General features: G+C 36.4%; 1 long non-coding RNA gene and 1 pseudogene across 1 annotated transcript in view; both read right to left on the bottom strand.

The window, feature by feature from the left end:
- LOC105481915 (uncharacterized) overlaps positions 1 to 26,848 on the bottom strand; it is a 428,534-nt gene that overhangs the window by 320,109 nt on the left and 81,577 nt on the right. The window lies entirely within an intron of this gene.
- On the bottom strand, positions 982 to 23,997 carry LOC139364300 (14-3-3 protein zeta/delta pseudogene; annotated as a pseudogene).

The following is a 26,848-nucleotide window of genomic DNA, read 5'->3' as shown; positions in this document are numbered from 1 at the left end:
AGCCTCCCAAAGTGTGGGATAACAGGCATGAGCCACCGTGTCCAGCCTGTCCACTGAGTTTTAAGCAATGTATTACCCATGTATTCAAAATTCTAAATCTCTGATTCATTAAGTATCTGCCAAGCACACATGAGTACACACACACATACCTGGGCCCATTTCTGGACTTTCTGTTCTTTTTAATTAATCTCCATAAGTGTTCATTTACTACATCATAATATAGACTTACAGTATTGAGTCTTCTTTCTTTAGCAATGAATAGCTCACAAATTTTCCAAGTCTTTTTCACTTAGATCCCACAGTAGAATTTTGCACTTATTTTACATAAATATTGCTAGTTGTTAAGATATTTTACAAATAAATGGGTTTTTTAAATTGTACTGTGATTATTTTTGTTGTTTGTCTGAGATGGCATCTCATTCTGTCACCCAGGCTGGAGTGCAGTCACACAACCACAAGTGGATCTTCAATGATCATGCCTTTTGACTGATAGTTTCTCATGTATGAAAAAATTAATTTAAAAAATATCCTATAACATTTCTAAATTGATATTTTTAATAAACTTCAGTTAATTTTCTTGAGTTTTACAGGTAGACAAAAAATAGTTGTAAAGATTAATAATATTCGAATAGATATATCTTTTATCTTTGTTCATTGTCTTATTTCATTGGTTAAAGATCCACAATAAGGTGAAAATTGCCACAATAGCAGCATTCTAGTTTGTCCTAATTATGAGAGAAATGCCTAGAGTGTTTCAATAGTAAATCTCAGTTTGGTTATTGGTTTTAGATAAATCATAGAGAACCAAAAGCAAAGAGCAGAAATAGATGTTGTATTTTATTACCTATTTATTATATAAGTCAATATTATCTAATTTTTTAAATTTCTCCATGACTTTTTAATATGCTACATATTCCAGCATTGTACCAATTTTTTAGCTTTGATAAACTTTATTTGGTCATTGCCATATATACATTTTTAAATATAAGCTGAATGGCATTTACTTTTCTTTATTTTTTTTTTTTTTGAGACAATCTCGCTCTGTCGCCCAGGCTGGAGGGCAGTGGCGCAATCTCGGCTCACTACAAGCTCCACCTCCCGGGTTCACGCCATTCTCCTGCCTCAGCCTCCCCAGTAGCTGGGACTACAGGCGCCTGCCACCAAGCCTGGCTAATTTTTTGTATTTTTAGTAGAGATGGGGTTTCACACTGTTAGCCAGGATGGTCTCGATCTCCTGACCTCATGATCCGCCCGCCTCGGCCTCAAAAGTGCTGGGATTACAGGTGTGAGCCACCACGCCCGGCCTCCATTTACTTATTTTATACAAGGATAAGAGAAAGAGGTGAAGCCAGGGGAGCATACAATGACATTATATTTGGCTACCTTTTTATCAGGATTATGCTGGTCTCATACATATTTTTGAAAGTTTTATATCTGTTTCTATGTCATGGAACAGTTTAAAAAGTATGGTACTTAACTATTCTTTGAAGGATTATAAAAACTTTCCCATTTAACTAGCTGGACCTAGTGCTTTTTTGGAAGAAGATTTTAGTATTATTTTATGGTTATAGTATTTTAATTGTCATTTTATAAGATTACTTTTGATGCATTGTTGGTAATTTTCATTTCTCTATAAAAGCATCTATTTTTATAAAGTTTCCCATAACATTTACTTACAAATAATAAAATTCCTATCTTTGCTTGTAGTTCATTTTCATTCCAATTGGTATATTTGTATTTTCTCTAACTTATTTACTTTTTCTTATTTACTTTATGCAGGGGTGGTGTGAAGAATTTCAAATAAAGAAATTTTGATTTTATAATACATTCTTAAAACATTCACTTAAACACAAATATTCAATAATCACGTGCAATTGAACAAGTCCATTAATATTCTGACATTTTCTCTCATTTTGTAATAAATATATTCCAGGAAGAAATTGTCCGGAGCTGCATGCCCCGGCCATAGTGAATAATAATTAAGGATTAAACGCCTGAGCTGTGTTCACTTCCACCCCACACCTCCTCCCTATCTTTGCCTTTTTTCCCCTGTACTAATACCTCATTAAAGATGGCGCTCTTCCTGCTTCTTCTTCACTCACTTTTCCCGCGCCGGGGAAAATTGTTACTTAATAGCCGCAAGCGCAACATGACGTCCGACCGGAGAAACCGAAACTAACCTGGCCACGCCCTCGGCAATGAGATCATTTCCGCCTTAGCCCAACCCCTTCCCTTCCAAGTGTATATAAGGCAGTGCATTACCGCCATTAAACGAGACTTGATCAGAGCACTGTCTTGTCTCCATTTCTCGTGTCTCTTGTTCCCCAAATTCCCACCCCCTCCTCCAGGGCCTACACTGACTATCCCGCGGGCCGGAATACGTGGCGCCCGAACAGGGACCTGGAAACGAGGGACTCCGTGAGGAAGAGGACGCGAAAGGACGGTCGACCGCTAACGAAGACAAAAGGAGTCAAACTCTTCCGATCACCGCGGGAACCTGCCGCGTCAGAATCGAAGGTAAGTGACGCGTCCGAAATGGGACAAGAATTAAGCCAACATCAAATATATGTAGCACAATTAAAAGAGGCTTTAAAGATACGAGGAGTAAAGGTTAAAGGTAATGATTTGTTTAAATTTTTTGATTTTGTAAAAGACACTTGCCCTTGGTTCCCACAGGAAGGAACTATTGATATTAAAAGATGGCGTAGAGTAGGGGATTGTCTTCAGGATTATTATAATACTTTTGGGCCAGAAAAAATTCCTGTAACCGCCTTCTCTTATTGGAACCTCATTAGAGATTTAATAGATAAGAAGGAGGCCAATCCGCAAGTCATGGCTGCGGTCGCTCAGACAGAGCATATTTTAAAGGTTAGCTCCCGCTCTAACCTCACAAAGCCTCCGCAAGATACGGAGGAAGATCTCATTTCCCTCGAAAGTGATCATGAGGAAATCAAGTCTCCTGTAACAGATAAAGAAATACCACACGAAAACAAACCAAAAAAATACCCAATTTTGCAGATGCTTCAAAAGGAGGAGGAAATTAATAAGCCTAATCAATCGGATATAAATTGGGATGATTTAGAGGAAGAGGCGGCTAAATATCACAACCCTGATTTGCCTCCCTTTATTTCATACCCACCCCCATACAATAAGACACATAATGAGGCTTCTGCGCCCATTGTTATGGCAGCAATAGATCCCAAAGAAGAATTAAAGCAAAAAATTGCTCAACTAGAAGAACAGATTAAACTTGAAGAGTTACATCAATCATTGATAATTAGGCTCCAAAAGCTAAAAACAGGAAATGAAAAAATACCTAACTCAGACACTATGGAGGGTTCCTTGCACCCACTTCAGCGGCCTGGACAACATGTTCCAAGAGGGGGGTTAGTTGCTAGCCGACATAGAGAAGACTCTTCCCCCAAAGACGTTTTTCTGGTCATGGAAACCATAGATGAACAGGGACAGGCTTGGAGGCATCATACTGGATTTGATTTTGCTATTATAAAAGAGTTAAAGACTGCTGCCTCTCAGTATGGGGCTACTGCTCCATATACTCTTGCTATAGTGGAATCTGTAGCTGAGAATTGGCTCATTCCTACAGACTGGAATACCTTAGTCAGGGCAGTTCTTTCTGGGGGAGACCACTTAATTTGGAAGTCAGAGTTCTTTGAAAATTGTAGAGATACAGCTAAAAGAAATCAACAGGCAGGAAACGGTTGGGATTTTGATATGTTAACTGGTTCAGGTAATTATGCAGACACTCAGGCCCAAATGCAATATGACCCTGGACTGTTCTCACAAGTCCAGGTTGCTGCTACAAAAGCCTGGAGAAAACTTCCCGTTAAAGGAGATCCAGGGGCCTCGCTCACAGCGGTTAAACAAGGACCCGATGAGCCATTTTCAGACTTTGTGCATAGACTTATGACCACGGCAGGTAGAATCTTTGGAAATGCAGAAACGGGTGTAGATTATGTTAAACAGTTAGCTTATGAAAATGCTAACCCCGCCTGCCAAGCGGCAATCAGACCTTATCGAAAGAAAACAGATTTAACAGGATACATTCGCCTTTGTTCAGATATTGGGCCCTCATATCAACAAGGCCTAGCAATGGCCGCCGCTTTTAGCGGCCAAACAGTAAGAGATTTCCTCATTAACAAAGGTAAAGATAAAGGGGGATGTTTTAGATGCGGTAAAAGGGGACACTTTGCAAAAGATTGCTGTGAAATCCAAAATAAGAGTCCAGAAGCAAAAATCCCAGCCCTTTGCCCAAGGTGTAAAAGAGGAAGGCACTGGGCAAACGAATGTGAATCTAAAACTGACAGTCAAGGAAATCCTTTACCCCCCAGGCAGGGAAACGGGATGAGGGGCCAGCCTCAGGCCCCGAGACAAGCATATGGGGCAGTCAGCTTTGTTCCAGCCAGCAACAGCAATCCATTTCAAAACTTAGTAGAGCAACCCCAGGAAGTGCAGGATTGGACCTCAGTTCCACCTCCCACACAATACTAACACCTGAAATGGGACCACAAACCTTAAATACCGGAATATATGGACCCTTACCACCTAACACTTTTGGGCTACTTTTAGGAAGAAGTAGTGTCACCATGAGAGGCTTACAAGTCCTCCCTGGAGTTATCGATAATGATTATGAAGGAGAAATTAAAATTATGGCCAGAGCTATTGATAGTATTATTACTGTCCCTCAAGGAGTTAGAATAGCTCAGTTACTCCTGCTACCTTTGGTTAAAACAGATAATAATATCCAATACTCTAATAGAAATATAAAAGGTTTCAGATCATCAGATATATATTGGGTGCAACCAATTACAAATCAAAAACCCTCTCTAACCTTATGGTTAGACGGGAAGGCATTCACTGGACTAATAGACACAGGGGCTGATGTAACTATCATTAAACAAGAAGATTGGCCCTCTCATTGGCCTACTACAGAAACTTTAACTCACTTGAGAGGAATTGGACAAAGCAGTAATCCTAAACAAAGTTCTAAATACCTAACATGGACAGATAAAGAAAACAATTCAGGCCTCATTAAGTCATTTGTCATTCCTTACCTACCTGTTAACCTTTGGGGGCGAGATCTACTTTCTCAAATGAGAGTTATAATGTGTAGTCCAAATGATATAGTTACTGCACAAATGTTAACTCAAGGATACACCCCTGGTAAAGGTCTTGGAAAAGGAGAGAACGGTATCCCACAGCCTATACTGGTTTCAGGACAACTTGATAAAAAGGGGTTTGGAAATTTTTAGCTCAGGCCACTGACATACCTGCACCCCAAAGGTGCGCTGACCCCATTACTTGGAAGTCAGATGAGCCCGTTTGGGTTGATCAGTGGCCTTTACTCAATGATAAACTAAGTGCTGCCCAACAGTTAGTGCAGGAACAACTAGCAGCAGGACATATTGAGGAAAGTAATTCCCCTTGGAATACACCTATTTTTGTTATTAAAAAGAAGTCTGGTAAATGGAGACTCTTACAAGATTTAAGAGCAGTAAATATCACTATGATCCTTATGGGTGCCTTACAACCAGGATTGCCTTCACCGGTTGCGATTCCTCAAAAATATTTTAAAATCATTATTGACCTTAAAGATTGCTTTTTTACAATTCCCCTTCACCCTGCTGACCAGAAAAGATTTGCCTTTAGTCTTCCATCTACAAATTTTAAACAACCAATGAAACGCTATCAATGGAAAGTCTTACCTCAGGGTATGGCCAATAGTCCTACCTTGTGTCAAAAATATGTAGCTGCCGCTATAGAGCCAGTCAGAAAAACATGGGCACAAATGTATATTACACATTATATGGATGATATTTTAATAGCAGGAGAAATTGGCGAACAAGTCTTACAGTGCTTCGCCCAACTCAAACAAGAGTTAACAGCAGCCGGACTACAAATAGCCCCAGAAAAAGTACAATTACAAGATCCATACACTTATCTTGGTTTCCAGATTAATGGACCCAAAATCATTAATCAAAAGGCCATTATACGTCGCGATCATTTAAAAACTTTAAATAATTTCCAAAAATTACTGGGAGACATAAATTGGCTTCGACCGTACTTAAAGCTCACCACAGGAGAGTTAAAACCTCTTTTCGATATATTAAAAGGAGACTCTAATCCAAAATCCCCCAGGTCCATTACTAAAGAAGCATTAATAACACTCCAACAGGTAGAACATGCCATTGCAACACAATTTGTTACTGGTATTGATTATTCTCAGCCATTAATATTCCTTATTTTTAACACAACAATAACCCCTACTGGCCTATTTTGGCAGAACAATCCCATTATGTGGGTACACCTGCCCTCCTCCCCTAAAAAGGTTTTGTTGCCTTATTATGATGCCATAGCTGATCTAATTATCTTGGGAAGAGAAAACAGTAGAAAATACTTTGGAATAGAACCCTCTACCATTATACAGCCCTACACTCAATCACGCATCCATTGGCTGTTACAAAATACGGAAGCCTGGCCAATTGCTTGCGCTTCTTATACTGGCGCGATTGACAACCATTACCCACCTAACAAACTTATTCAATTTTGTAAACTTCATGCGTTTGTATTTCCCCATATTACCAGTAAAGAACCTCTCAATGACGCATTACTAATTTTCACTGATGGATCTTCCACAGGACTTGCCGCTTACACTTACAATAATGTAGTCGTTAAATTCCAGACCACTTATACATCAGCTCAGCTGGTCGAATTGCAAGCTATAATTGCAGCACTATCAGCTTTTCCTTGTCAGCCACTTAACATTTATACAGACAGCGCCTATCTGGCTCATTCAATACCCCTCTTAGAGACCGTGTCTCAAATTAAACATATTTCAGACACAGCTAACCTATTTTTACAATGTCAACAACTTATCCGAAAAAGGACTACTCCCTTTTTTCTTGGGCATATTAGAGCACATTCAGGATTACCGGGACCTCTAACACAAGGTAACGCAACAGCTGACACGGCAACAAAAACCATAGCCACAGTCACTATAGACAATTTGCAACAAGCGCAAAAAGCACATGCCTTACATCATTTAAACGCCCAAACCTTAAGACTTATGTTTAAACTTACCAGAGAACAAGCTCGACAAATAGTTAAACAATGCGCCAACTGCATAACATATTTACCTGTTCCTCATCTAGGAGTTAACCCCCGAGGACTTATCCCCAACGAAATTTGGCAGATGGACGTTACTCACCACTCAGAACTCGGTCAACTAAAATATATCCATGTATGCATAGACACCTATAGTGGATTCATCAGTGCAACTCTCCAAACAGGAGAGGCCACCAAACATGTCATAGCTCATTTATTACACTGCTTTTCTATTTTAGGAATACCCAAACAAATCAAAACAGATAATGGCCCCGGTTATACAGCTAAAGCCTTCTTACAATTTTGTAATACCCTACAAATTAAACATACCACAGGCATTCCCTATAATCCCCAAGGACAAGGTATAGTAGAAAGAGCTCATCTGTCATTAAAAACTATTATCACAAAATTAAAAGGGGGGAGCTGGTACCCCGTGAAGGGTACCCCCAGAAACATACTCAATCATGCCCTGTTTATCCTTAATTTTTAAAATTTGGACAGTCATGGAAAATCGGCTGCCGACCGTTTCTGGCATCCTGAATCTCAAAAACAGTTTGCACTGGTAAAATGGAAAGATCCACTTGATAGTTCATGGCATGGCCCCGATCCGGTTTTAATTTGGGGAAGAGGCTCAGTATGCATCTTCTCACAAAAAAATGATGCAGCCAGATGGCTGACTGAAAGATTGGTAAGACAAATAAATCATAACCATTGTCAGTCCAGGGAAGATAAATCTCCCTGAGAAGTTCTTTCCTTCTTGTTTTTCAGAAAATGAAGCCTAACATGAAATTCCTTTGGAGAATAATCGCTCTATATAACATAGTGACAGTCTATGCAGGTTTTGGTGACCCTCGTAAGGCAATAGAATTATTACGAAAACAATACGGCCAGCCTTGTGACTGCAGAGGGGGACAAATATCTGAACCTCCGTCAGATAGAATCACTCAGGTGACCTGCACGGGCAAGACAGCTTACCTAATGCCAAACCAGTTATGGAAATGTAAGTCTACCCCAAGAGATACCTCACCTAGCGGGCCGCTCCTAGAATGCCCTTGTAGCTCTTTCCAATCTTCTGTACATAGTTCTTGTTATACCTCCTATCAACAATGCAAATCAGGCAATAGAACATATTATACGGCCACGTTACTAAAAACACAAACTGGAGGCATCAATGACGTACAAGTATTAGGATCCACTAATAAACTTGTACAGTCTCCTTGTAACGGCCAAAAAGGAAAGCCTGTTTGTTGGAGCACTACCGCCCCCATTCACATTTCTGATGGAGGAGGCCCATTAGATATTGCAAGAATTAAAACCGTCCAGAAAAAATTAGAAGAAATTCATAAAGCTTCATATCCTGAACTTCAATATCACCCTTTAGCCTTGCCTGAGCTTAGAGATAATTTTAAGCTCGATGCCCAAACCTTTGATATCCTCAATGCTACTTACAATTTACTTCAAATGTCCAATACAAGCCTGGCCCACGATTGTTGGCTTTGTCTAAAAATGGGCCCCCCCATTCCTCTAGCCATACCTAACCTTTCATTGCCCTATGTCAATTACTCAAATGAATCCTTAGTAAATAATTCCGGTCCTATTACCCCCCCCTCTTAGTTCAACCAATGACGTTTTCTAATTCCTCTTGCCTCTTTTCACCATCATATAATAACACTAAAGAAATTGATTTAGGCTATGTTGTGTTTGACAACTGTACTTCCATAATCAATGCCACCAACACTTTGTGTGCTATAAATGGCTCGGTTTTCGTTTGTGGAAACAACATGGCATATACGTATCTACCTACAAATTGGACAGGGCTTTGTGTTCTGGCCACTCTTCTCCCCGACATTGATATCATCCCTGGAGATGAACCTATCCCCATCTCCGCTATTGAACATTTTATTTATAGACCGAAACGAGCCATACAATTTATTCCCTTGTTGGCTGGACTAGGAATCACCACTGCTTTTACTACAGGAGCCACAGGCCTAGGAGTCTCACTAACCCAATATACTAAATTATCCAATCAACTAATCTCAGATGTGCAGACCTTATCCAGTACTATACAAGATTTACAAGACCAAGTAGACTCGTTAGCTGAAGTAGTTCTCCAAAATAGAAGAGGTCTAGATTTGTTAACAGCAGAACAGGGAGGGATATGTTTGGCTTTACAGGAAAAGTGCTGTTTTTACGCCAACAAATCCGGAATCGTCAGAGATAAGATAAAAACTTTGCAAGAAGAACTAGAAAAGCGCAGAAAAGACCTGGCCGCCAATCCACTATGGACTGGACTCGATGGACTTCTCCCCTATCTCTTGCCATTTCTTGGTCCTTTACTCACCCTTCTACTTTTCCTCACTCTCGGGCCTATAATCCTTAATAAGCTTATGGCATTTGTCAGACAACAAATCGAGGCCTTCCAGGCCAAACCTATACAGGTCCATTATCATCGCCTTGAGATGACTGAAAATGGTGAGTCTTATTTACCTTAATAAGACCACCTCCCCTGTGTGCTGAACTGGACAGTCAATGACAGGTAAGAGGACACTATCTCCATCGGAGCCTAAGACAGGAGGGCCGCCCTTGCTGCTGCCTTATCCCATGACAGGCCTAGAAGGTGGGGGTGAGTTGACCCAACCTAAGACAGGCGCAGTTCCCGAGGGGTTTTCTTATCATAAAAATATAAAAAGGGGGACCTGTCCGGAGCTGCATGCCCCGGCCATAGTGAATAATAATTAAGGATTAAATGCCTGAGCTGTGTTCACTTCCACCCCACACCTCCTCCCTATCTTTGCCTTTTTTCCCCTGTACTAATACCTCATTAAAGATGGCGCTCTTCCTGCTTCTTCACTCACTTTTCCCGCGCCCGGGAAAATTGTTACTTAATAGCCGCAAGCGCAACATGACGTCCGACCGGAGAAACCGAAACTAACCTGGCCACGCCCTCGGCAATGAGATCATTTCCGCCTTAGCCCAACCCCTTCCCTTCCAAGTGTATATAAGGCAGTGCATTACCGCCATTAAACGAGACTTGATCAGAGCACTGTCTTGTCTCCATTTCTCGTGTCTCTTGTTCCCCAAATTCCCACCCCCTCCTCCAGGGCCTACACTGACTATCCCGCGGGCCGGGATAAGAAATGTTCTTTGTTTCTTGAATGTGTTTTCCACTTGACCAGTAGCATCTTTTAATAATTCTAGTGGTTTGGCTCCATTTACTCATTAAATAGGAAGCCTAGCCAAGTACCTCTCTGCTTACTTGAGCTTCCTCAGCCGTAAATCCCTAGCAAGTCCCCAACATCATGTGGTTTCTTTGCTAATCCAAGCCTGCTTTCTGATCTGTAAATCAGAAGCTATTGTGTGGTTACAACAAGGTATCCTTCTGGTACTTTACACAGCTTGTTCACAAGAGGATTTAATTCCTCCTCTCTATAACTTGTGTTTAGTCTAATTTCTTCTTCCCTGTCTCTAGCAAATATGTTTTTACATCTATTTACACTGATAGTTTTTCTGAGTGTCCAGTATTGATGCAGATAATTCCATTTCAATATTTATTAGTCAATTTAACGGGAATTCTTGAAGGAAAAAGTAAAAATCTGAGCTGACTTTGTCATCTTACATGTTCAGGAATTAAGAATATAAATATACATGATGCAGCCACCTTAAAAATTTTTCTATCATAACCTCAAATTCATAATATTTTAATTAATTATTGAATAATTTAAGATATAAGGAGTCATGTGACACATAACAGATTTCCCATTTTAAATACTTTAAATGCTAATATTGCATAATATTTGGGTCAGTTACTTTGTCAGACATACAATTTCACAGATACTGTTAAGGCACATTCTCCACACCTAGTTCCCCTCTGGCCGGAAGAAACCACTATATTGAAAGCCCACTATATGTGTATATGTGTGTGTGTGTGTATATATACATGTATATATATACAGAAACATACATGTGTATATATACATATATATGTGTATACATATATCTCCATCCTATATATGTTTTCATATTTTACATGAAATATGAACATCACTCCCCTTCTACTCTCTGTATTTTCTGCTAATGTCTCCGGTTGGGAAAAACCAATTGGAATTCAGAGGACTTAGAAACTCATTGATGTAGTCCACCAATGTCTATGTAAAATAACCACCCTACATATGTTTTCATATTTTACATAGACATATAAACAATAAACAACAGATACTACTATTTTGTATATTTAAGATTTGAATAATAATAAAATCCTTAACGTCTTTTCCTTTTTTTGTTGTTTTTAGAGATAGTCGCACTCATGTGCAACTATCGTGCAGTGGCACGATCCTGGCTCGCACAGCCTCAAACTCCTGGGCTCAAGCACTCCTCCTACCTGAGCTTCCCAAAACGCTAGGACTGCAGGCATGTACCGCCACACCTGGCTTAAAATTCTTACTTTGATCATCATCCTGCAGCTTAATTTCTTCAACCAATATTATTTCATTAAGATGTATTTGGATGGTACACGTAGATAGCATATCAGTCCATAACGTTACAATTTGTATATTCACTTCCCTTTTGATGAACTTGTTTTTCCTACTTTTTCAATGAAAAACAACGTTTTCTTATGGATAAACACAAAATTGTTCTGAGGAATATACCAGGAGTTGAATTTTGGATCATTGTGGACATTCCAACTTTGCTTTCAAAACAGAAGCCTCTATTTATATTCTAACTAACAGATTTGTAATTATTTCTCCACATTTTCACCAAAACTTTGATTAATCAAACTTTGCAGTTTTGTATATTTGAACAGTGTAAAACAACATGTAAGCAGTTTGAATTTTCATTTCTTTAAATGCTAATAAGTTTGCCTTTTCTGTTAATTTTTATGCTCAGAAACTTTCATTTGCTGTACAGTCATTCTCCACCCTTATCCACCCTTGCTCTATACCCTGTTGTCAGAGCCATATGGACTACATCAATTGATTTCTAAGTCCTTTGGTTTACAATTGGTTTTTCCCAACTGGAGACAGACATTAGCAGAAAATCCAGAGAGCAATAGGGAACTGATATTAGATATCTCCCTGCTGGCTGCCAGGGGGTGGTTGTGGCTCCCTACCAGAATCTATCGCTCCTGTCAGACAGGCTCTCTTATCCTCGTCTCTCTCCTCATACCTTCATATTTCTCTCTTCTGCTGCTGACTCTGTGGAACTAGTCTATTCCCCATTGGTTTCCTGAATTTTGCCCTTACATTTCAAAAGGGTCCTTGTATTAATTGTCTTCAAATTATCCTTTTAAGTATGCCATATGATTCCTGCTGAACCTTGATTAATACAATATTTCTGCAGTCAATTTTCTACTGTACATTTTCTCCTATCAGTTTATAAAAGTTATTCTCATACTCTATCAATCTTTAGTCAGTTATATTCATTACAAATGCTGAATATGCAGCTTGTTTTGAACTTCAGGAGATCTCTTGTAGTATGAAAAGATATAGATATAATTTAGGATTGTGAAATACATTAAATAGTTGCCCCTTGTTTAAGAAATTGTTTTCTATCACAATTTTCTAAAATGATTCTGCTATAATTATTTTTAGAGATATAGGTTTGCTTCTCGAAATAGAACTTCAGTTTATTTTGTGTATGGAAAAAATCAAACATTTTTGTTTTCTGCCTGGTTAACCAATTCAGTAACATTTATGGAATGAACCATCCCTTTCCAGTGTTCCATGGGGATCAGCTAAACTCCTGCCCTTCCAATAGTTATCCTTTCACTGTTTTTGCCCTAATTAGATTGAATCATTTTTCTATTGATTGCAGTCAAAACAGTCTTGATAATGTTAACCATAGGATAAACTTTAAAATGAGGATTAAGCGAAGACAGAGGGGCCCAAGAAATTAGTAAAAATAAATAAAGTATGTGATTGATCAAGGCCTTAGTAATCTCCAGGAAATCAAAGATTCAGTTAAGTAGAGACACAGGAGTAAAAGTGGTAGTCAAATTGGACACTGTATTATCAGGAGGTATCTTAGCTCACCACAACCTCCACCTCTCAGGCTCAAGGGATCCTCCCACCTCAAGCATGTGCTATCATGCCCATTTTGTATTTTTTGTTGAGACTGGGTTTTGCCATGTTGCCCAGGCTGGTCTCAAACTCCTGGGCTCAAGCCACCCACCGGCCTCTGCCTCCCAAAATACTGGGACTACAGGCAGGAGCCACAGCATCTGACCAACAATTCTAAATAATGACAGTATCCAATATGTAGTCTTAGGGTTGGGTAGTTCAAATGGCATGAAGGTGAAGGTTAATGGAATTGAGGAGGACAGGAAATTTAAGGCAAAGTGTTCATAAATAGCCATATCCTGAACCTTACTCAGGAAAATATAGAAATAGCCAGCTATATTTATCTCATCATATAAAATCACACTTAAACTCTATTCCACGCCACTTTTCCAAGTAATAAATATGATTAAAGATACACATTTTCAAAAATCAATGTGTATCCATGCCACTTTTCTAATTAATAAACATGATAAAAGAGATACATTTTCAATATTCAATATGTTTATTAAAATCCACTAAGGTCTTCAAATTTATTTCAGATATAAAGATGTAAGGATAGTTACTAAGGTGAGAGGATGGATACTAACCAAAAAACATTTTAGATCTGATAAGGATGAATGAAGAAGAAATAAAATTTCCAATGCAGCAATAAGTAGCATTTAATGAGTATTTATCTGCTTTATTTATATGTGCTATACCTTACTTATGTTAGTTCATTCAATACTGTAGAATTTAGAGCAAGGAATCAAACCCAGAATGAACAGACCACTAAAACATATGTCTCTGATACATTCCCTACATACTTACTTCCATCTGCAATAAAAATTTTACAGAATAAGCCAAATACATGTTTTCAGGAATGAAAACTTCAGTTACTAAAACATATTTAATTATTGCCTTACACACTTGTTTTGTTCAGTAGCATATCAAAACAAATTGTAGCATTACCAAACATATTTACAACTTTTTTTTTCCTATTACAGCTCTATTGAACTTCTCTCTAATTAATTAAAAATCTCATCAGGAGATAACCTTTACGTTGACACAATATCTTTCAAAATATATTTCTGAAACGCCATTTATTATATGTTGTAAAATATCAACTTAGAAAAGCTTAGACTAGAAATAAAAGGGCTGAATTAATTAGTCAACAATGATTAATTAGACATTTATCCATAGTAAGATTTCAAATCTCTTCATTCCCTTGGCTCAATGCCATGTTATGTTTGTTTAATGAGAATTCTATCTTCTATAAAGTTATGAAGGATTAAAAATTCTGGCATTTAGATGGATACATTTATTCTGATAATAGTTGGCAATGATAGTATATATATTCTGTATAATTTGAGTAGAAAATACACTCATTTCTGTTCTAAAATAAATTTTAGGAAGTTTAAGTATCTGAACTAAATTATATCAGTTAGCTGATCTTTTAAGTAAATAAATTTGGTAAGTTTAAATAGATATTTTGTAGCATTTTTCTGTGAGTCAGCCTAATTTGGGACATAAAAATATCTTCCAAGAGCATGTTAGATTCCTTTGATTTGATTTAAAATAACTTTTGCATAGATGATGAAATTCCTAACTAATTATATAAACAATCATTAACTGAGGCATGGAAAAACTTTGTGCATAAAGATTGTTGTGGTGAATGTTGTCTATTTAAAATCACATCTGCTAGCATTATTTGGTTAAGATCTTTCATGTTCTGCTTAAGCATTTACAGATTTCCCAAGTGAATTCTCCTCCAAATATTTAGGTTTAAGGAAGAATTTTCCCTAGATATATTAAGTGGTTAGTTTCTAAGTTAATTTTCATTTCTTAATCAGTTTCTGCTTATATATTTTGACTTTACTATGTCAATTTATATTATTCCTTTATCTTCAATGGTGTTGGAACATAACATGAAATCAAGAATTGTGGCAAATTTAATTAATTTTATTTAAGACTGTGAATGGAGATAGATATTAAAAGTAGAGACAATGATAACTTCGAGTTAATCTTCTATTTAACTTTGTTGAATAAATATGATGTAACTGCTTTTCTGTTTGAGTTATTAAATCTTCTGACATTTTAATTTATGCATAAGCACTTTGGGTTACTAGAGTTGCCTTAACAATTACCAAAACTTGCTGGCTTAAAAGATAAATGGAATTCTGGCCTGGTACAGTGGCTCATGCCTGTAATCCCAGCACTTTGGGAGGCCAACGCGGGCAGATCACTGGAGGTCAAGAGTTCGAGACCAGCCTGGCCAAAATAGTGAAACCCCATCTTTACTAAAAATACAAAATTATCTGGGGCATGGTGGTGCACACCTGTAGTTGTAACTACTCTGGAGGCTGAAGCAGGAGGATCACTTGAACCCAGGAGATGGAGGTTGCAATGAGCCCAGATGGTATTACTATGCTCTAGCCTGGGTGACAGAGTAAGACTCTGTCTAAAAAAAAAAAAAAAAAAAAAAATAGGCCGGCGTGGTGGCCTGTAATCCCAGCACTTTGGGAGTCCAAGGCTGGTGGATCACGACGTCAGGAGATTGAGACCATCCTGACTAACACAGTGAAATGCCTTCTCTACTAAAAATACAAAAAATTAGCCAGGCATGGTGGCACGCACCTGTAGTCCCAGCTACCTGGGAGGCTGAGCCAAGAGAATCCCTTGAACCCAGGAGGCGGAGGTTGCAGTGAGCCGAGATTGTGCCACTGCATGCCAGCCTGGGCCACAGAAAGAGACTCCATCTCAAAAAAAGAATTTAAAAAAAATAGAGAGAAAGAAAAAACAAATAAATGGAATTTTATCCTCTCACAGTTCTGGAGGCCAGAAGTCCAAAATCAAAGTACTGGCAGAACTGGTTGTTTCTTAAGGCTCTAAGACAGAATCTGTTCCACAACTCTCACCTAGCTTCTGATTGTTACAGGCAATCTTTGGCAGTCTGTGCTTGCAGACAAATCGCTCCAATTCTGCCTCTGTCTTCATGTGGCTTTATATCACATTTCTCATAAAGACACATTTCACTGGATTTAGGGCCCACCTGGGTAATTCAGAATGCTCTCATCCTTAATTATAAATGGTTAAAAAAAAAAAAAAAAAGTTTTTCCAAATAAAGTCAAGGAAATAAAGTCAAATTCACAGGTACTGAGAATTAGGATTTGGACATATCTTCTTGGGGACCACAATTCATCCTACTACAATAAGTTTCATTACAAATTATTTTAAAGTAATTGTTCAAATGAAATCAGATACCTGACATCAATTACATTATTATGCATTACAAAACCATTTTCATTAGGTTTCTTTTCTCTGTGAAAGTTATGGATCAAAAAACAAATTAATTTCTCCTTACCAATATTTTTATAGTCACACTCACAGTATTTGTTTCAGATATTTTTGAGTAACGTTTTGCTGGTTGATCGCCACATAATAAGTTATTTTTTAATTAATTTTATTATAATGTTAATCTGATCAAAATAATCATCCCAGAGTAATAGCCTCTGTAACAAGCAGAGAACATGACTATAATTCCATTCTTTTTCACAAGTCAATAAAACATTAATGTAGTATTTGGATTATTTTCAGTGAACATTTATCTCTATGCAGAGTTGAATTATCATCATAACTCTCTATTCAATCAATGGTATACACTTTTGACATCTATTAATTTCATTAGTAATTTCCTGATTCCTGGATATAGAATTTGTAACTCTTTGTAATGAGTTCACTCAACACATCCATGAGAATAATAAATATATCCCTATTATAAACCCAAACAGTGATGAGATAATTTCTTAAAAACTAGCAAGTGGCAATTAAATAACAAATTGATATAGCTTTAAAGTCAAACTCCTAAAAGAAAATCGGGTTACTTTTGTATGCTCTATAGATAGGCATCAATTTCCGTGGGCTTGAAATATAATGTTCAGTGTTCCCAAGGGCACAGTGATAATTAAGTCAAGTAGAGGACTTTGGGGAAGCAAGTGCTAACTTACAGATCTAAGAAATCATATAATTAAAGGAAGGCATGAGGAAAATAAACTTACTGCTCAGTCTGCAAAACATTTATTTGAAAATTTTACAGGCTAGTGAGCATGGATGGATGTGAATCCATTTTGTGTGTGTTTGTGTATTTCTTGCTTCATTATGTTTCTATTACTTTTAACACTATATTCACTGCTTTCAGTCATTAGAACAAACCAAATAGTGAAAAAGTAAAGAATTCAACCAACAATTTATCCACACAAAACTAGGAAATTTGACTGATCTCTATTTTTAATAAAATTGACAAAAAGATTGGCTGTTTTGCCATCAACTAGTCAAAACTGTTTTAATTTCTAATTTATTCTCAAGGTAAAACCACACATTGGCTTTAGGCATCAATATAGCTTTTACTGATACAAGTGTTTGCATTTACTGTTATTGTGGAGACTAAAAAGGGATGAAAACCACCAATATCCCAGGATTTCCTGATTGAAATGTACATTACCAGGTGTTTTCATTTTTGTTGCTTCTTTTAAGACCCCCCAAAAGTTTTTATGGCATTAACTATTACAATTTATTAAACATAACTAAATAATGGTCCAGGAGAAAACTCCAGAGAGATATTTATAAAGTTAAGGGCTTTAACAGAATAAATTTAATGTATTAGTTAGCAATATAACTTGTTTTAAAACAATAAATATGAATGCAGTAATGAGAGTTTATGGCTTTTAAAGCAGATCCACTTTCTTGAAAAAAATATTTTAAAATATAATTGGTTCAGCTATATGTTAAAATGAAACAGCAGAGTGCCTCTGGCTCTCTGAACTCTAATCATCTGGACTTCTCTGAAAAGATAATTGAATTTCTTATCTAAATATTGAATATTCCTCACCAACTAACTGAAAGTGAAAATTCTTTTCTGGATAAAACTTTAATCAGGTATGATCCTGGGTTAATTATAGGACTAATATAAATTATATATTAAAATAATTTTCAGATGATCTTACTTTTCAAAGTATGAGTGTGAAAATCCATATTTCAAAATCAAGAATGACTGAAAAGCTGGTATTTAAATTAGAATTGACTGCTTCTCAACATCTAGCTGAGTTTCACCAAATGTTTACTGTCTGTCAACAGATTATTTAATTTTGAGTGATTTATATACAAAATTGTTATTTAAGAATTTTAAATGAGAACATTTGGATTTTATAATTTTTGATACCCCATACATTTATATTTCCAGATGTGAAAATAAATGAAGACCATCCAAATGAAAATAATCTAAGGCTATTTATTCAGAGCTTGCTATAGCCAGAGAATCAATCACCATTACCTGCATCTTGCAGAGATTCAAAAGCAGTTGGAAGGGGTGCAGTACAAAAGTTAGAGAAATTGGAAGGCTTCGAGTATGCTCTGATTGGAGTTTGTTGGCATAGGAAAGCTGAAGCCTGCCTAACCAGAAGTAGGGCATCCTATGTTGGTTATAGAGGAGTCTTTTGTTTTCTCTGTTTAGTCCTAAATTAGAAACAGGGCAAAAATTAGGGATGCTGGTAGTTATTGACCAAGTTTTGACCATAAAGAGCTGATTGCTACAGAGGTTGTGGTTTTTGGCTTCCAGGTCTGATTGTCACAGAGGTTGTGAGTCAGAGTTCTATTTTTCTTTATGCCCTGGTCATTGTGCATTTACATATTCAGTCTCTCACAGATATATACATATTTCATTATAAAATTAATACTATAAGGTCAATCTAATATTAATCTGTAGTGAAAGTTGCTCTTTGATTTATTAAAACTTTGCAATATTTATTTATATTTCACCCATAAATTAAAAATAAGTCACGGATTTTCTTTTAAATTAGATCAAATTCTTCAAATACATTTCAAAGATCTTCCTCCAATAACTTACAAAATAAAAAATCCTAATATTCAAAGACAAGTTGCTACTAATCAATCAAAAAGTATTTAAATATTTAAAACATAGTTCAGATAATTTTCACCCAAAATATTACATTAGCTTTATTGCCCCAAAACAGTCATTCTTTTTATCTCTAGGTTGTCTCTGGTTACTAATTCATATGTCTAAGACAGGATTTTTCATTTTCTCCTCTGACTCCAGATTGGTCCAGTGATCCTTATGAAATCACTGATGCCCCAGGACCCAGCCCTCTCCAGCAGCTCCTCCTACTACCACAATTCTAGTTTCAGCAGAAAATGCGTACGTACTTTCTAAAGCTCTAAACATTCTACTGGTTTAGTCTTCCAGTATTTATTGCTTATAGATATTCTATTGTATACTTACATTCAGCTCCTCACCAATAAAAGAAGACAAATTTTGATCATTTATGAGCAGGACTAAAATTGTTTATGTTACAATTAATCACTAAAATTTCAAAGTGTTACAAATCAATAAATACAGCAAAGGAAAAGGGTGATGAAAAGTACATATTAATATCAGTCACATTTCAAAAGTGTACACTGAAAGCAGGAGAAAAACAATGGTAATACCTTCTAAATTAAATATTGGCAAAAAAATTTTTTAAATTTCCTAACTTAAAATTAAATGAAAAATAAAGTAAGCTAAAGAAAAACGGAGAGCACATTTCTATCTTTTCTATTCATAAATCTTGTATTCTACTTATATCAGTTTATTACACATGTTCTTAACAATGATTAAGATTAAATTGTTCATGAAAATTTCATAAGACATTAAACAAAATAGCGATCATCTCAAATTATTTCCCTGTTAACTGTTTTTACAGCACATTCATGTTAGGGAAGTATTTTTAAAACTCACAAAAGCAAAATACCTTTAAAAAGTTGAACACATGAGTTTTTTCTTTTACTGCTGCACTCGATATACACGAAGTAATGCATATCAAGCAATTCATTTTACAGCATCTTTATTCGTACTTTTGTTGTTAGGTTGCTTAAAATATTTAAATATAAATAAATAAGAATTACAAAAATAACACTGGACATGGTGGCTCATAACTGTAATACCAGCACTTTGGGAGGCCGAGGCAGGCACATCACTTGAGGTCAGGAGTTCGAGACCAGCCTGGTCAACACGGTGAAACTCCATCTCTACTAAAAATACAAAAATTAGCCAGGCGTGGTGGTGGGTGCCTGTAATCCCAGCTACTGGGAAGGCTGAGGCAGGAGAATGGCTCGAACCTGGAGGCGGAGGTTGCAGTGAGTCGAGTTCATGCCATTGTACTCCATCCTAGGTGACAGAGCAAGACTATCTCAAAAAACAAACAAACAAACAAAAAAAGAAATAAAGAAAGCAAATAACAGATAACTTTACAAAGAATAGGAATCATTTCTGCCCTTCTCTAGAGGAAACTGAGTGACAGCTTTGTATAAAGGAACATTTTCGAAGCTATAGTCCAAGGTGTACACATTGAAACTGCATTCCACCCATGCACATGTTCTGGATATTATGCCTATGGGGTACCTATTTCTACAACAGCCTTGTAAATACTCCCACTGTCAGGGCTCAGAACGCTCCCAAAGTACAGTGCCTTGGCATGCTGAACTGTAAAAAGGGGCTCAGAAGTAAAATCTTTCTGACCTTCTCCTGCTCTTCTTTCTCCTGGTCCCCTTTCTTCGCCAACTCAGGCCATGGGCCCTGACATTTCTCCTCCCCAAGGCAGGTCAACGACACCAGAAATCCTCTCCCGCAAAGTCAAACATAAAATGTAAAAATATTATTCTAGCCTTTTCTTGCCTTTCTGTTTGAGAGCTAGCCATATGAGAAATTCCCTGACCTACCTTGTCTGTTAGTAGGTCATAAGGCCCTTATTCCAGAAGGAGTCTTATCTTATATCCAGAAGGAAGGAATGCCACACATAGAAGCACAAGAAAAATATAAACGTGCAGGCCTGGCTTTGTTTCTCCATTCAGTTTATTAGCATTAGATCACTCCCTTTTTGTCAAATTACATTTCTGCAAGGCTGTCTACTCTTTATCACATCTAAGTATTAAGATGGACAGTTTTTCCTTGAGTCTTTGCATCTTCAATTTGAAGCCTCTCATGTCTTGTAAAACTTTGATTAAACAAATATTTTATGCTTTTATCCTATTAATCTGTCTGTTTTCTTTCAGACCTAGCCAGGAACCCTAAAAGGGTTATGGAAACTTTTCCTTCCTTACAGTTTGCACAACTACAACTAAAACTGGAACAAATTACCCTTTTATCCCACGTTAGGACACACCAATATATAGGTGCTTTCCTTTGCCTAGACATAGAGGCAGTTATAACAGAGGTCCTTCTGAGGCCACAATTTAGCAAAATACTATACCAAACATTTATAGCTTATATGAAAATTTCATATCCCCATATTGGCCACCTAAGGATGAAAACATATAACTCCCTAAATCTTAATTGGTCCTATTCTAATGTCAAACATAAAAACCATATAGGAAGAAGCAGAAATTCAAATAGAAGTAACCTATACCTTTTTTTTGGGAGGGGGCATGTGGATGACAAATGGTCCACTGTGTTTTAGAATGAAGTAGACAAATTTGAGAAGTCAGCTAATTTTCACCTTCTTCTCCTGCTTCAGCTTCATCTCCTTGGGTATCTGATGTGCAGAATGTCAAGTAGTTTCTCAGTAGTTGCATTATTAGCATGCTATCTTTATATGACTCTTAATGTATGAAGTCCAACAATGGCTTCATCAAAAGCTGTCTTTGCAAGACAGCAGACTTTCTCCAGAAAGTTCAGATTCTCACAATACAACACAGACAGCTTATGGTCCAGACCCAATCTGATAGGATGTGTTGATTGTAATTCCTTTTTCTGATTTCAAAAGCTTATTGATGTGCTTGTTGTGACTGATCCACAATCCCTTTCTTATCACTAGCAGCAACCTGAGCCAAATAACAAAAGTAACCTCCTTTCGCTTTTAATAGATTTTGCTCTGTGCTTGTGAAGCTTTGGGGATCAAGAACTCTTCCAAAAGGGACAGTGCATCATTTACAGATAGTTCTTAGATCACTTTCCATTTTCTCTCTGTATTCTCAAGCCATCTGCTGTTTTTCTCAGCAGCTTCTGTCATTTGCCCAATACTTGAGATGATGCTCCAAGATGACCTACAGGCTCCTGCAACATTTATATAAGCAACTGAAAGAAGATTCCTCTCCTAATTAAGAAAAAAAAAAAATCAGTTCCTTGCTTAGTTACAGACATCATGCAGTCTTTCATGACAACATATTGCTCAACCCACTTGGCCTCCTGCACTGGCATATTTTTACCCATGACTGAATGTTCTGTGTCAGAAGTGGTTGGCGGTAGATGAATGGGGGCTCAGCAGTCTTTGGATGGTGAGAGTGGCAAAGCTCAAACTCTGTTCCTAGATCTTGCTGCTCACAGGCTCTGTGTTTCTATTTTCAATTTGTGGCAAAATGTCTAAGAAAGTGCTATGAAAGAAATATTACTTGTATTATTTCCTCATCACTAAGTTCTTTATAGCAGCTCCTTTTCCCTTGTGGAAGAGAGTTCCAAACAGAGCCTATGAATCCCTGAAGAAATTTTATCTCAGGAAGTGATTTAAAAAAAAATCCAAATCCTGTAGCCAAACTGACTTATGTTTACCTTTAGAAGTTTTATAGTTCTAGGCTTTACATTGAAGCCTATGATGTGTTTTGTGTTCATTTTTACATGGTTCAAAGCATCTGAGTATGGATCAGAGCTCATGTTTTTCGTCTTGTTTTGTTTTGTTTTTGGCATATAGATATCCAATTATTCTGGAACCACTTCTTGAAAATGACAATTCTTTCTCCAGTGAATTGCTTTTGTACCTTTGTCAAAAATCAGTATTTTGTGTATGAGAGTGTATTTATAGATTCCCTCTTCTGTTCCATTGAGTTATTTGTCTATCTTGATGCCATTCTTCTTGATAATTCAAGCTTTATAATAAGCCTTGAAATCAGGTAGTGTTTGCCATACACTTTTTCTCCTTTTTTAAAGTTCTTTAAAAATTTGTGGCTTGCATTTAGTTCCTTAGTATTTCTATATGAATTTTAGAATTAGCTTGCCAATTTCTACAAAAGAAAAAGAAGTCTCATGCTAGGATATTGATTGTGAATCTATGGATTAATTTGGTGAAAATCTACATCATAATATTTATCCTTCTGGCTTATGAACATGAGACATAAATCCATTTATTTATGGTTTCTTTAATTTCTCTAATATTTTCTAGTTTTAATGTATATATCTTACACATTGTCAGATTTATCTCTAAGTATTTAATAATTTTAGTGCTATAATAAGTGACATCATTTTTAATTTCAATTTGTGAATATTTGTTGGTAGTATATTAAAATACAATTAATTTTGTGACTTGATCTTTTTCCTGCAACCCCAATAAACTTACTTACCAGTTCTAGTACAAAACTGAATAGAAGTAGTAAGAGAGTGATTTGTTTCTGATCACAGGGGAAAAGCACTATCTTTCATCAGTATGTACACTGTTAGCAGCAGGATTTTTGCAGATGTCCTCAATCAAGTTGCATAAATTATTTATATTCCTGGTTTGCTGAGAGTTTGGGTGAAATGGAGGTTGGATTTTGTCAATTGCATTTTTATGCATCTACCGGGATGATCATATATATTTTTTTTCTTTTATACCTTTCTAATATGGTGAATTACATTAGTTAGTTTTCAATGTAAAAACAATCTTTTATTCTGGGATAATTTCCATTTGGTCGTGGTATGTCCCACTGTATTGTTGGATTTCATTTGCTAAAATTTTATTGACCCTTTTGCATCTATTTTTTTGGAGAGTATTATGCAGTTGTTTCTTGTTCTTATTAAGTTTTTCTTTTTTTTTTTTTTTTTTTTTTTTTTTTTGAGACGGAGTCTCGCTCTGTCGCCCAGGATAGAGTGCAGTGGCCGGATCTCAGCTCACTGCAAGCTCCGCCTCCCGGGTTCGGGCCATTCTCCTGTCTCAGCCTCCTGAGTAGCTGGGACTACAGGCGCCCGCCACCTCGCCCGGCTAGTTTTTTGTATTTTTTAGTAGAGACGGGGTTTCACCGTGTTAGCCAGGATGGTCTCGATCTCCTGACCTAGTGATCCGCCCATCTCGGCCTCCCAAAGTGCTGGGATTACAGGCTTGAGCCACCGCGCCCGGCCTAAGTTTTTCTAAATTTAGTATTATGATAATATTGTCCTCATCAAATAAAATGTAGAATATTCAATCCTCTTCAGTTTTCTAGGGAAAATTACGTAGAATTGGTATTATTTCCTCTTTAAAAGTTTAGTATAATTTCTTGATGTTTACTTTGTGTTAATACTTTTGAATGCAAATTAAATTCCTTAATAGCTATAAGACATTTGGGGTTATTTTTCTTGACTGAGTAAATAATTTGTCTATTTCCTGTAAGTAGTCAAATATATTAGCATAAAATTGTTTATAATATGCCGAAATTATAATTTTAATAGCTATAGAATCTTCTGTGATGTCATCTCTTTTATTTCTAATTTGTAATTTGTGTTTTCTATCTTTTTTCCTGGTCCATCTGGTAAGAGATTGGTTTTCTCAAAGAACTACCATTGATTATAGTATTTTGTTCTGTCTTGTATTTGCTTCAGGTACCTCACTCAGCCCATGTTAATCCATCATAGCCAGAGGCAGAGAGCCCAATATCTGTGTTTTCATAATTGATTTAAATTCCTCCTTGATAAAGTCAGGAAATAAATTATCACACATTCAACACATTCACACACACACACACACATCCATGTAAACAAACAAAACCGCGGAATGTCCATTTTCTCTGCCCAGCTTAAGCCTCTAATGCTAACTTCGATTAACCCTGGGTCTCTGTATGTAACTTGACCTCTCCATTTCAACCTAATAGCACATTCAGTCACCTCACTTTTCATTTGCCCTTAACATGTATTAATAGGTGTCCTTCACTCTAGGCTATTGATTAAGCCATCGATATTTGTCATACCCCTCATGTCTTTGTCATTTCCCAAAGTCAATGTCTCCTCAACCTGCCCTATACTGCTTGCCTCATAGTCTAGTCCAAATAAATCTATCTTGACAGTGAGAATTTTCATAATATTAACAAAATACTGTATTAGGAAATTCTTTCATTCTAAGGAGAGTACATATAATAACCTGGGGGTTAGGGGTGTGCAGAAAATGGGGGTATGAGAAGACAACCTCAGAGGTAAAAATGCAGAAATGGTATATTTCAACTGTCAATATCATTTACGTTTTTTATTGTCTGCAGATTCTACTACTAATATAATTTTCATTTTGGCATAATTTACTTTTAATTGACAAATGATAGTTGTGCACATTTATACTAACATAATTTTTAAATGTCATGCCTCTTGGAAAAGTTCTGTGATGTTATTAAAATCAAAAGAAGAACATGATTATGCTCATGATTCATATTCTCTGCAGGAATATTGACTTTGAAATACGAGTTTTTACAAAATTGTTAACATATTGCTTGATTCTCAATTAGTACATTCACATTTTATTTGTAAGATTTTTTAAAATATATATTTTTAAAAATATCATACCTCAAATACATTACATAAAATCATAAATGGGATTGAATAACTTTCTGACTGAATGTTATAGCTTAAAACTCACTCTGAAGTGTTTATTTTGTTAAAGCTATAAGACTACATCTTACCTTTTTAATTGAAAATAAGTAAAATTGCAATGAGACAATAATTACTAAAAAAGTCTCACAGGGGAAACATTTCTAAGGGGAAAAAAAACACCACTTTGAGTGATGCAACTGTCACCATCCTTCCTTCATTGTTGCCCCAGTATCATCATAAATATTAAGAACACTAATCTTCCTCTCCATTTTCCATTTTTCTACTCCTTTCTGCCGGCATGCCCTCCCTGCACTACTTTACTTTTAATGAGTGCCTAGGGACGGATATTCTTCAGTAGTGATAACACCTGAATTGAGTCCATATCACAAGAAAGTCTTCTCACTCTGAATTGCAAAAAATATATATATATATTTAAAAATATATGTATTATATATAGAATATATATATATATATAAAATATTCTAATCCCTTCAGAATGATTAATGGAGGTACACCTTCTAAAGGGCTATTTTGGGTATGCCTTTCAGCCAAGGTTTTGACTAAACTCCACAATCTAAATGTGTAAAAGAGTAACACATAAAAATATGAAGTCAAATCAAAAAGTAAAAACTAAGTAAGAAATATCTAAAGTAAACAGTGATACACAGTTTTATTTCTAATGTTTTTCATATGTGGGTTGATCTAGTTTAATTTAAGACAAGTAAAATGGCAATTATATGATCTTAATTTAAAAGTATCTTTCTTTAGAGGAACTTAAATGAGTTGTTACACGTAATTCCATTAAGACTGTAGCTATGTAATCTTGTCTTTAAGTAAAGAACAATTTTATATTTCCAAACGTGTATGACAAAACATACAAATTATGAGATATTCAAAGAGAGGCACTATGAGCAATATTGATACATTTGCAGTCCTATATAACCATGCTAAAATAGAAAAATTGACCCATGGGAAAATAAATAAGTTAAATCTATTTCAGACTCTGACCCCAAAGAAAGTCCCTTGACCAACCTAGATAAGCATTTCCTTCTCTGTAATACGAGAAGAGTGCATCAAGACTAATTTTACCAGCAACAAATCCAAATTGACAATAATTAAATGATTT

Source organism: Macaca nemestrina, chromosome 7 (genome assembly GCF_043159975.1).
Source record: "Macaca nemestrina isolate mMacNem1 chromosome 7, mMacNem.hap1, whole genome shotgun sequence".
Lineage (NCBI taxonomy): Eukaryota > Metazoa > Chordata > Mammalia > Primates > Cercopithecidae > Macaca > Macaca nemestrina.
The sequence above is the reverse complement of the archived record's forward strand: the minus strand, read 5'-3'. Positions and strand labels throughout refer to the sequence as shown.